Genomic DNA, 12,691 nt, shown 5'->3' on the forward strand with positions numbered 1-12,691 from the left:
TCGGGATCGTTAGTCGTAAAGTCTAAATTCTGATGATGGGGTCGAGTTACATTGTGCATGTGATCGTTGTTTATGAGTCTGACTCCGTGAGCTTCAATATTTCGAGAGGGCGACTGTAGCTCTCCCTTGGACGTTTACTTTAAGAGCAGCCTATAAATAGAAACAATGCTGAGTTTCTAAGCAGAGATTCTGTATTGAAGAATATACAATATCACAATGTTAAGAGACGGAAATAGGTCAATTGATTGTAAGTGGTCATTGTGGGAGTTACCTGTTTAATACTGAATATTAATAAATTGGGGATCGTCTGAAACCGGATACTTAGTCACAACCGAAACCGAATGTTGACTTACTAGTCAACGTGCTATGAGCTATTACTATAGCTCATTAATAAGTAGGGCTTTGTGCAAGCTCGCCTGAGTGCCGCTACCGCCAGCAAAAGCAAAAGTATTGTTGCGTTCTGGTTTGACAGGAGTGAGCCAGCATATCAAAAACATAGAATCTTTGTTCACGAGGTTGGTCATTTTATCCTTATGCTATTTGAGTAACGTGACCCGAAAATACGCGTGAAAATGTTACAGGGCCGAAGTTTCAACGTTTTTTTTGGCCAAACCGAATCCGAAGCCGAATTTAGATTAAATCGAAGTTTTACTCAGTCGCTAAAGTAACTGCATTAAATTGGTCTGAGTTAAAATCTGCCCACGCTATCAACCTTCCTTTTAAAATCCTTAGAGACCTGAACCTTTTTAATAAAAAGTACGTCTTAATATTAAATAAAGTATTATAAATGCAAAAGTGAGTTTATTTGTTACGTTTTCATCACGAAATTTGCATTTATATTTTTAGGGGCGCAGATAAGCTAACCTAACCTAAAAGCGGACTCCCGCTCTCGACACGCGGACGAAGTTGCGGTTTGAAATTGGTGTTTAATAAAAACTGAACCTGAAAATATATGATAATCACGTAGGAAGATAAATAAGTACATATATATTCCTATTCTGGACTTACAATTGTAGACAGTTGACGGGACTGGTAGTTTATTCGCATCAATGAATCACTACAGAGTATAAAACACGTCTCTCCGCCGCGTCTCTCTATCTGAATGCTATAAGCACATTTAATACCAAACGGATATTAACGCAGTTTTTACCGATAGGCGCAATGATTTACGTGGAACGTTGGGTATAGTCGTATATTTAACTGAATCTTTGTGAAAAAAGTTAAATGTATTACGAAAAGTTTAACAAAGACCGTTATTGTATCCGAGGGAAGTCGGGACGGTTAGATATTTTATAATTCTAAGTACAAGATACTGTAGTAAACGTTAGTAAAGATTGAATATTTTAATATTTAATTTTATAATAGGAATATTAGCGTGTACTATTCACGTATGTACCTGTAATGCAATAATCGCAATAGTCAGTATCAATCATTGTCAAATGGTTGCAGTCCGCGGGTCATTTGTCTTGATTCGACTTGTTTATGATCACTATCAGCTTCCGATTACCACACTATTGATCTTAAATTAATTTATGGATCCTACAATTGTTAATCGGGATTTTTATCACATTTTAAAATGAGATAATCTGCAGTAACTTTTGGGAAAATTACTTTATTTTTGATGACCGAGGTAATAAAAGATATAAATAGATTTTTAAGGTTTAGAGACTGTTATCTTTTAAACGGGACGTAAACTTCGATAGACTGTCACTATGAGTAGAACTAACAATTTGTTTTCACCCGACTACAGGGAAGCAAATATAACAAGAGTTATGATTTTAACAGTATACGTGTATCGTTTCCCGTGACGCTCAACGCTAAGCGACATATTATGACAAATTGACAGATGACATGTCTTACCTTCACAGAGTCCTGCGTGTCATTAAGCTTATGAAGTGATCCAACATGTCATATTAATGCAACAGTAATAATAAAAAATAAATTTTATTGAGTAAATGCTTCACTCTTGTGTATCATCGTCTCCCTTATGTCTTCATAAGAGAGAAGATAATGATAAGTTTGGTCCTTATCCCGCTACGCTAATACAATGCGGGTTGGTGACAATTTTATCATCATTTAGAGTATTTATTAACTAGTTGTCGCGATTTAAAGGTTGGTCGTCTATTTCGTTAGTAGTCTATTTCCTTCCTCGGCGTTCAAGCTTGTTTCATAACAAATTTTATCAAATTTGTTACAGTGGTTTGGCCTTCAAAGAGTAACAGACAGAGTAACTTTCGCATTTATAATATTAATATAGATATGCTAGTTCTATCAAAATGTTTTCATTCATCGGCAAACCAATGATGCAATTAAACACACTTCATTTGTGTGTTTATAATACTTTACGACGCAGGTGTAAGTGCCCGTGTTCGAACCCGCGATATTCGGTTACGATGTACATGTTTCAACCACTCGGTCATCTCGATTTCGAAAATGTGTAATTTATACAACATATTATAATAATGGTTCGTGATTTTTCACAGTCAGGTTTTAGCTTCTTACGCTATGAAACATGACGCTTAAATCGATATTTAAATTGAAGTGCAATTTAAAAGTAATGTACTGGAATTAGATTAAAAGAGCAAAATCCAAGTAGCTTTCCGGATTTTCACAGTGAAATTCGTATTCAGAACCGTCTCGTACAATTGCTAAAATATATTCGTAAAGCGTTGATTTAAAAATACTCATAAAAGCTAAATCAAACGGAATATCAATATTGAATTTGAATAACAATCTTCCAATATTTATTTTGTTGGGAATTCTCTAAATAAATTACAAGCTCGCGATTGATATTAAGTTTACGTGCCGATTTGCTTGAATGGCTTCTCGCGATTATAATAACTTCCTTTCATTCGTTTTATCGGAGACGACAATAGCGCGCTTCAGGAGCTCCGGCAACAATGATTTATGTCTTTAAATCTCTTCACTTCGATTGGGACAATCATTTTGCTACCGACAATTCTTTGAGAGGTTCCGCTCTGTGATCCTTTTTTGGTTAGTAACAGCCTGCTGCACAAATGTCTCCTCGCTTCATAGGGATGAGGAGCTTATTCCACCTCGCTACTCCACTGTGGCTTGATGGTTATAATAAAGTATATTTTTCATGAACATAATGCAGTTTATTTCAGAATGCATTCCTAAACACAAATAGATAACGTGAAAACAGTGGTGCTAGCCCAGTTTCGTACCTATGATCTTCAGTGGTTCAACTTCTTTCAACTGGACCATCAAACCTAAATAACGGATTCTGATTCAGATAGCTAATTGTAAGTTTACTTGTATTGTTGGATACAAGCTTGGTTCAAGTTGCCTTTTATAATCCATTTTGTAGTGTCATTATACATTATCAAATGAAATGTAAAGTTATCGGTTCGGAATATAGATTCTACCAAGAACCGTAGAAAAGTTCAGTAGAAATTATTTTTCACCAATCGAATTACATACTCACCTACACTATACAGTAACTACATCTTGTGTAGAGTATTGTATATATATATATAAAGAGAGATAACTAAAATTGGTTGAAATACTCTCTACCTTGTACCGAGATGGCCCAGTAGTACATTTTAACCGATGATTGCGGGCATCATCATCATCACCCAGGCAAGCACCACTAATTTTCATGCGCTCTTTGCGTTTGTGAAGATAAACATCGTGAGGGAACCTTTATGTGTCTTATTTCAAAAATAATCTTACATTTTTTATTCATCAACCCACATTGGAGCAGTGTGGTAAAATAAGCTACAATCGTTCTTCTCAAAAGAGAGAAGAGCTATTTGTTTTCTTTAACTAATATTATATTCAAATTGTATTTATATTAAGTAAATAAATTGCACACAGCACTTTATCGAACGCCGCGGATTCGCGTTGCAGTCATTATAATGAACAAATAAAAATTAAATTATATTTTAATGTTCGTAATTAATTCGCGTATTCACAACGGGATTGCCATCGTTTTATCACCCGATTAGTCCATTTTAAATCGTTTACGAGGTCGTCTCTAAAATATTATTGTTTATTATTCATGAGAGTACTCTACCCCTCCCTCCTAACAGCCCAGCTCTCCACTTCCCGCAACCCGCACCCCGCGCCCCGACTCGATCCCGCACAGTTTCTATCAGACAGCTAATTTATTTTCATCCCCCTATCGGATGTTACGAAGATAGAAAATTTTATAAATTCAGTGATAACGTTGACTTTCAAAATGATCTCACGTTACAACAATCGCTTTTTTAATAAAAACAATTGAAACTTAATATTTCCGACGTTATAATATTGTTGTGACATTCAATTACTTTCATGCAAAATAAATAATAATTCAATTGTATTTATATAATATGCTGGTGCCTTTCCAATTAAATCTATGGGAAAGAGTACGTACTAGAATTCTTGCCAGTACTTCTGGGGAGATTCTTCATGCCGTACCGGTGTAGGTTTTTATTTAATTGAATCCTGAAACATGGCGATTTAAAGAGATTATTCGTGCCCATTTGATAAAGTATATTTGATTTTAATTTCGTTATATTGTTAGTTGAGCTTTCAAATAGATGTTTTCATTACTTAAGTTTTAATAATTCATATCATCCTTTTATCCTTTTGAGTAACAAAATTTGAAGTTACAGCTTTCATAGTTGGTAAAAACTGAAATTTTAACATATTAAAAATCTTAAAGGTGAGATTTTTTGTATAACTCAATTTCAGGATACAAAAATAAGTACCAGTGAACTTCACTGAAATTGAAGAAATAAATCCACGAGCAATAAAGCTCAGCTCAAACAACATGCATATTACTTGTAAAGCTATTTATTCATTACAAAGGCCTTCGTCACACCAATGCAGTCGCAGATAGCACAAGCTATCGCTCCTGCCTCGCTTCGTGCTACAAGCGCGTTCCTTATATTATTACAGCTCTTGACGAGTCGCGTCGAGTGCTAAGAGCTCTCCGTCAATATTAGCCTTTACTGCGTTATAAATACACGGTACATTCACTGTGAGCTGAGCACAAACAAAAACGTCGTAACACGATAACACGTTGAAGACTACCGTTACGAGCTTACTTTTATTATTTGAATGGAGATTAATTTGTATTTGAAGGTCCATATGTCGATAAATTATCATAACTACTTATAGTATAGCTTTACATTTATATGTTTACAGCAACATCTTACCATCACGTAAGCGATCACCTCTCCTTGTAACCGTTCGTTCTGACAGATGTTTACTAGCTTTTAATTAAAATGTAAACCCGCCGGCCAGGGGATATAAGAAGTCGCGACTTTTGTATCTATAATTTGCAACAAAGGTTGCCTCACCCTTCAAACAGATCGCAGCAATATAAAATATTGCTTTTTATCGGTCATTCCACTCGGGTAATTAAGATCTTATCAGTCGGGCGCTAAGACTCGCTATCAGAAAGTAGTATATGAAAGTCTACATAACATTATTTTGATAAAATGTAAATAATAGAATACATAAATAAGATTTGTTGTTGAAGTAGTTCGTGTGTCACACGGTATCAGTGAATTTTTAAATAAAATTTGACTAAAAATTCTCGTACAAACATCATGAAAGAAAAATTCACTCCGGATTTTACCAAAATGTTTGTTTTTTTCTTTTCGTAGTTTTTGCAGGGCTTGATTTTTTATTATCGTTTTGTTTTTATACGACGACTCGTTACGGGAGAGCTACCCGTCCAGCTGCAGTTACTTCAGCGCTTAAAAAGTTAGTGTCGACGGTTTTAGCAAATTTCACGACGATGACACCGGCTCACATTTCAAAATTAAGTAGACTTACCTCTAGTTTCTGATACGTTGGTCAAAGTCAAATGAACTTGGTTTGAATCTGATGCTCGCATGAAACATCAGCTCTACCGCCGACCAACGACCATTGAGGCGTTAAATTAGGTCATTTGTCTTTGATCAGATCAGAAACGAGAAGTTAAAAGTACAATAAGGCAAACGTAAACTTGGGGATATATATATAATATAATAATCTGTCCAGTTCAAAGACGTTTAATTTGTCTTTGAGCATAATGTATTCTAATATCAAAAGACAAAAAAAAAAATTTACTCTTTTGGATTTACAGAAAATCTACTGATTCTATTATTACGAAACTTTTAGTTAGAAATTACATAATAAACTCTTCATTTTCTATTTAATTCTAATACGTATCTGTAGCTTGTATTGCAAATTCTATTAAGCTTTTATTTTAATTTAAAAATTAAATAAAATTGTAGCAAAATGAAAAAGTGTATTAAAACCGAGTAAGTATTGCGGCGACCGCGTTGGTTTGATAGTTATTTAAAAAAAGTTCCATGAAACGAACGTATTCAACCGAGTAACAATTTCGCGACGACAAGCTGTTGTGTAAATACAGGGCGACAAAAATATATTCAACGACGAACACACAATGGAAAAGAAAAGTTGGCAGCGAAACCGCCGCGTAGCCATTTGTTAACTTTGACGTAGCATCGTAGCGTCGTAGCGCCTCAGCTACTCAGTCGTACTACGATATCGCTGAGAATATAAAAACTAAATGGTTCTCTTATTGTTAACCTTATTATGAACGTGAATGCAAATACGTGACAAAATATAAATATTTTTAGTTCAGATTTACTATTTTATATATGAGAAAGCTTGGAATCAATGATCAACAAATTCTCAAGAAATAGTCTGTTGCAAACAAACGTCCCTTCGCATTTTTTTTTAATTTCGCAACTCACGCATTTTTTCGTTCTGGGATCCTGTTGTAGTCATACAAAAATACCCACAAAAGAGTTTCTGTCTCTATTTATGGTTACTAGCATGCGTAATAAGATTATATTTGTTTCTTGCTTTTTTGGTACGTGTATAAGGACTCCTCACAAATTCTTTGATATTCTATATTTAAATGAAAGTTTTTAAATACTATCGAAACCTTTAAACACTCCATTCAAACGGTCTGTATAAATAATAATATAACATCTGTTATATAATTTTGTCCACGTCTGAGTCAAAACAAATTAAGTTCAAATATTCTTTATTCAAGTTAGCTTTTATAAGGATCTTTACTACCTACCTACGGTTTGTAATATACATAAATTCTATTGGAAAAAATCGGCAAGAAATTCAGTCAGCAGTTTCTTCTATCAATTTATATAGACGTGTAATTAAATAAGAGTAAATTCTTATTTATCTGCACGAAGATCAACAAATATTAACCTAATGTTTTTTATCATCCGTGTAGTCTTTTATCGAGCAATAAGACTTATGTAATAATGTTTTTTCACGTTATATTTAAATTTATTACTAGCATTACGTAACTTATAATATATACTTAAATGTACACAAAGTTTCAAGATAATAAATTTCGACAAAATTCGTGTAATGCCGGTATAATATCAGACTGGAGTTTCATAGCGAAGTGAATATTAAAATTTCAGTTTGACGCCCACTCACCGCACCTGCACGCCTCGGTCTACACTCGCATTACGTTTAATATTAAAAATAATAAAGAAACAAGATCACAAAGTAAATTAAAACAAGGAAAATGAATTGTCGGAGGTATAGGAGGTGTGTAAGTCGCGGGAAAGGTGATATGTGATAAAGCTCCACAGCAACATAATATCGATACTCACCTACACTTCGGTTTAAATACTTACCGGAGCTTTTATTAGAAATATTAATAAATAAAATAAAACGAAATAAATTAAATATTCAAAATAAAAAATATTGGTTAACGGCTGTTATAAAGTTGGCGCAAAAACTATCGTATTTTTGTTGTTTATAAATAAATGTATTTCTTATTTTAATTGGCTTATATAAGCAATAAAAAAAAAATTAAGTTAAAAGCTACACCTGATTCCGACTGTAGATTCTATTCAAACACTATTTACAAGATTTAATTTAAAATAATTAATTAATATCAATTATATGTATCTATATAAAAGACTACTCAGGTTTTACTACATTCCAAAACATTACTTACTTTACATTATATGATCTTGTAAAATAACGATTCAAGAGCGCTTGTGCGAGCCTATTTGAATAGAGTTAATTTGATTTGTTATAGTGTATTTACTAATTGGAATCCGCACAGCCAATACATACAGCGTGAAAAAAGTTGATGTTCGTCTGTAATTACACCGACGCACAGGTACCCACACAAATAAAAAGCGTCGCTGTGTGATGTTACGCTAGAATAACAGGTTCAATGAAAAAATAAACCAGAATTAACCTTACAATTTCCGGCGTATAAGTTATTCAACGGCTTTATATTTCGTTCCCTCACCGCGGCGGCAAGCCAAGTAATCGTTCTTTGTTGTTTTATCTTTTCTTTTTATTTTTGTATACAAAAGAAATTCTCTGTTAACTGGCGGTAACGTAAATAAATTACGTTTTCAATAAATTACGTTTATTATATTCATTTGACCACTTACTTTTTATCTGGCTTAGAGTTTAATTAAAGCACCTCGAGCCATCTGTGTGCTAGAACCCTACAATGATTGGTTGAAGCGTATGACGGGCTCAATCGGCCAAACGTATGTTTTTAAATATAGCAGTAAACGCGAAATTATCATTTTTTAATTTTAATGCAGGACAGAAAATATAATTATAAAGCTATTTAAACTAATCTTACTTCTAAGAACGTGATCTATACATAAGGAAATTTTTTTTTTTTTTTTATGGCATTGGTTGGTGGACGAGCATATGGGCCACCTGATGTTAAGTGGTCACCACCGCCCATAGACAATGGCACTGTAAGAAATATTAACCATTCCTTACATCACCTATGCGCCACCAACCTTGGGAACTAAGATGTTATGTCCCTTGTGCCTGTGAATACTAAAATAAACTAAATAAAAGTTCTTCTATTTTTTTAAGCGGACTGCAAATTGTCAATGTTGTTAATTGAATAGGATTTATCAAATAATAATGTACCTAGTTGATCCGTCCGACGGGCTTTCAGAGAGTAAATGTCGCTACACACGGAGCTGTCTCGAGTGGCCATCAACTGGAATCACTCGACCCATACATTAAAAGAAAGTGTTCAGAAATGAAATCCTTAAATAACTACATGTAATATTAGTAATGTACCTATTCAGTGTTTATTAAATGGTATTATATTATTCTTTGCATCGTATTAAGTATTAAAATAGTTCATTAGTTTGACAATTTATTCCCAAACAAATCATACATTATTTTGACTTTAATTAAATTATAATTAAGCAAAGAGCGTACTCTTAAAAGGTGTTGCAGATGTCCATGGGCGGTGGTAGTCACTTTCCATCAGATGAGCCTCCTTGTCGTTTGCCACCTCTAACATAAAAAAAGGCTTTATATCTTCATTTCCTCCCTGTTCAGAGCGCTGAGTTGTAATTTTGCACTCATTTTGAGTGTTAGTGACGACAAATCTAGTTATACAATTTTTTTTTTTATTTTACTTTAGGGAATAAATAAAGTTTCGTGGTGAATACCTTTCCCGAATATCAACTTACGAAACATTTTTTTTGTGCAAATGACGTGTAATTTTGACTAACAGCATAAATCAAAGTAAAGTAGTAAAAAATGGTTTAACCTGATTTTTAACGACCGTTATAAAAAGTCGTTTCTTGGTACTTAAAAATAAATTGGAACAGAGACTATAAAGAACAATTACTTGGCGACCCGCGGCGACGGCGGAGGAAAAATAAACAAGTCAAATAACTTATGCGCTCGAAATTGTGAGGTACTGTTTTATTTTTATTAAAATGATTTCAGCAACGAATTCAAAGATTCGTAATATTCAAACATTACTTTGTAGTCGAGCTTTGTGCATGGTCGTCTTACAGCCGAACCTTTACAGCACTCTGGTAGAGAATTACAGTACACAATTTGGTTTGGTATTTATTATGCTGCGTTTTGTTAAGGGCTTGTCTATAATACTTTATCGTTATAACAAAAACAGAATGAAAACATTCGTTTAAGGTAGCTGTAGGGTTTCTGTATGGGGTAATGTTAGGTACATTGATTGAACTTTGACCATATTTAGAATACTCTAAGCTTTAACCTTAAATGACCTCTGAAACCGCCACCACTACTAGCAAATATATTCACCAGTAAATTGTATTTTATTATTTATGTTCTAAGTTATCATAAAATATATATATCAAAAATGTATCTGTACATTTTGCAAGTACAAACAAGTAAAGTTACGTATATTGTCGAATTCGAGCGACTCGCTGACGCTTTTATGCAAATTTGCTATTTATGTTTTCTCGAGAATAATTTGTTGATGAAATAATTATTCATATTTTGTAGTTTACTTAACAACGAAACTACTGTTATCATTTGATACTTAATCCTAGCTGATAGCTGTAAGATAAAACGCGAACAAAGATGGCGAATCGAATAAGCATTCACCTAGTTATTTTTGTCGTAAAGATTTGAATAAGTGTTTGTTAGATTAACAGAAAATACACGTAAAAATTTTCATTTGAAAATATTTGGAAGCTTCTAATGCCATCATTCGTTTCAAAAAAGTGTTTGTAAAGTTTTGTGCTAAACTACAACAACTTAATTTATACAGATACTTGCTGTATGTTTTAAAGTATAGCCAGTCTTAATTTAAATCTTAATTTAATATAAAAGCAAGTTACAAGATCGCTACGCTAGCAACGCTCTAATACCTAAAGGTGCTTAGTTTGTAAAAACTATCAGGCTAGGATAGAAATGCTCCAGATTTGAGAAGAACCTAAGAGAGCAACCCGGCAAGATTACCTTTTAAATTATATATTAAAAATCATTATTATATTTTATAATAAGAACAATAACATGTAGCACGCATTTTTATTTAAAATCGTTTGAAATAAATCGATTCATGGAGTAAAAATTTCTCTTCTGTGTTATAGGAATAATAAAACATTACGACTGACTTATATCAAAAAGATTTACTGGTTTTTTAATATATTTTAGTACGAGGTAGTGACATGTTTCAAGGCCCTCAATATAATAAATCCTCTTTTGACAAAAGTACGCAGCGAATAGTTTGACGGTACGATGGCGCGTCCAAGTTAACAAATAGCTACGCGGCGGTTTTGTTGGCAACTTTTCTTCTCCATTGTATATTTGTCGTCAAATAAATTTTTGTTGTGCACTCTCGCCGCGGAGTCATTAGTCGCTCAGTTGCGTTTGCTTCGGAAACTTTGCTCGAAACTAACCGAAATTATGCCGACAACTGCTAAACATTTTGTACGTTGTCGCAGTTGAACGCTTTGAGATATCTTTTTAGAACATATAGAACTTTATTCTATAAATGCTTAAAAATAATTGTATTTTAAATTTTAAGATTCTATTAGATTCTATTTTTTATATTCATTGTGATTTTTAGATTCATTCCCATAAACATTATATGCATGCATACTAGACATATTATACACCGGTTGGAGTTTATTTAAACTCTTAATACGAGAATGCATTCATTCAATCGGGAAGATGCATAAAATACAAAATCTACAACTGTTAGACGACGAGTGAAGCAAACTTTGTGAAATAATAGTTTACAATAATAGCGCGATTTAACGTACTATTAATGCAATCTATTGGCAGCAAAAAGCTGTATTTATATTAACATAAACGTGAACAGCAACGGTAACATTTCAGTATTCCTACCTCAAATGAACTTATAAATATTCCATATTTAGTCAACACTGAAAGTAATGAAATTGAAATGTATTTTTAAAAGCCAGCTCTCGAAAAGGCTAACATTGACGGAGAGCCACTCGGCGTCCACCAGTTGCGAGTCGCGATGTTGCGAGCGCATTATATAAAACTGTCATCTAAAATTACTTTCGCTATTCTTACATTTCATTTAACTAAATTGGCCAATTGAGTATTTAAGCTAAAAGAAATTACATTTTTGCCACGGATTTCCGCCCAGCACGTGTTTAATGAAGATCACCAATGTTTGTTTGTGTATTTAACACAATGTTTAAGCTGTTTAGTCCATATCTATTACATGTTTAATATCTACCATCGAATATACATATTATGGAAATAGTAACAAACAAATATACAGAATATAGCGATATCCATCACACAGACAAAATTTAATAGCACGTAAATACATTCGTACAATGCAGATATTAAAATGTGTTGCTTAAGAATGAAAACCACCTTTTGATTGTTTTTCAAAATCAAAAGTATCTAGAATGTCTATAATGTAACAAACTCTACAAAATGAATTACTTAACTTACTAAGATATTTTATATATTAATAGCGTAAGCCGATTTTTTCCCAGTGACTATGGTACGAAGGCTACATATATATATATACATGTAAATCGTTCGAACAGACGTCGTTACTTTACAATGAAATTAAATAAAAAAAACGTGTCATAGGTTTCGAAATTTGTAAAAATCTATTGAATAAGCGAGAAGTTTCGCGTACGACTCACTAGTCTTTGTAACTTTCATAGAATATTATAATAATAAGTTACCGAGAGCGCATGCGTGAAGTCTAATATTGACAAGAGCATTCGACTTTTGAAAGCCCTTACCGAATATTTGTACTGCTACAGGTGTACAAATATTGCTCTTAGAAATTTCCCTGATCTGATATCACCGAAAAGACAGTTGATTTATCGAAAAACTTTATCGAACAAAATCATTGCAATTGGTACAAAAGTCGGACTTTATGCTTGAAGGTTTTCTCTAGCAGTTTTATCTTAAAGCT

The sequence above is a fragment of the Vanessa atalanta genome, chromosome 7 (assembly GCF_905147765.1).
Source record: "Vanessa atalanta chromosome 7, ilVanAtal1.2, whole genome shotgun sequence".
NCBI lineage: Eukaryota > Metazoa > Arthropoda > Insecta > Lepidoptera > Nymphalidae > Vanessa > Vanessa atalanta.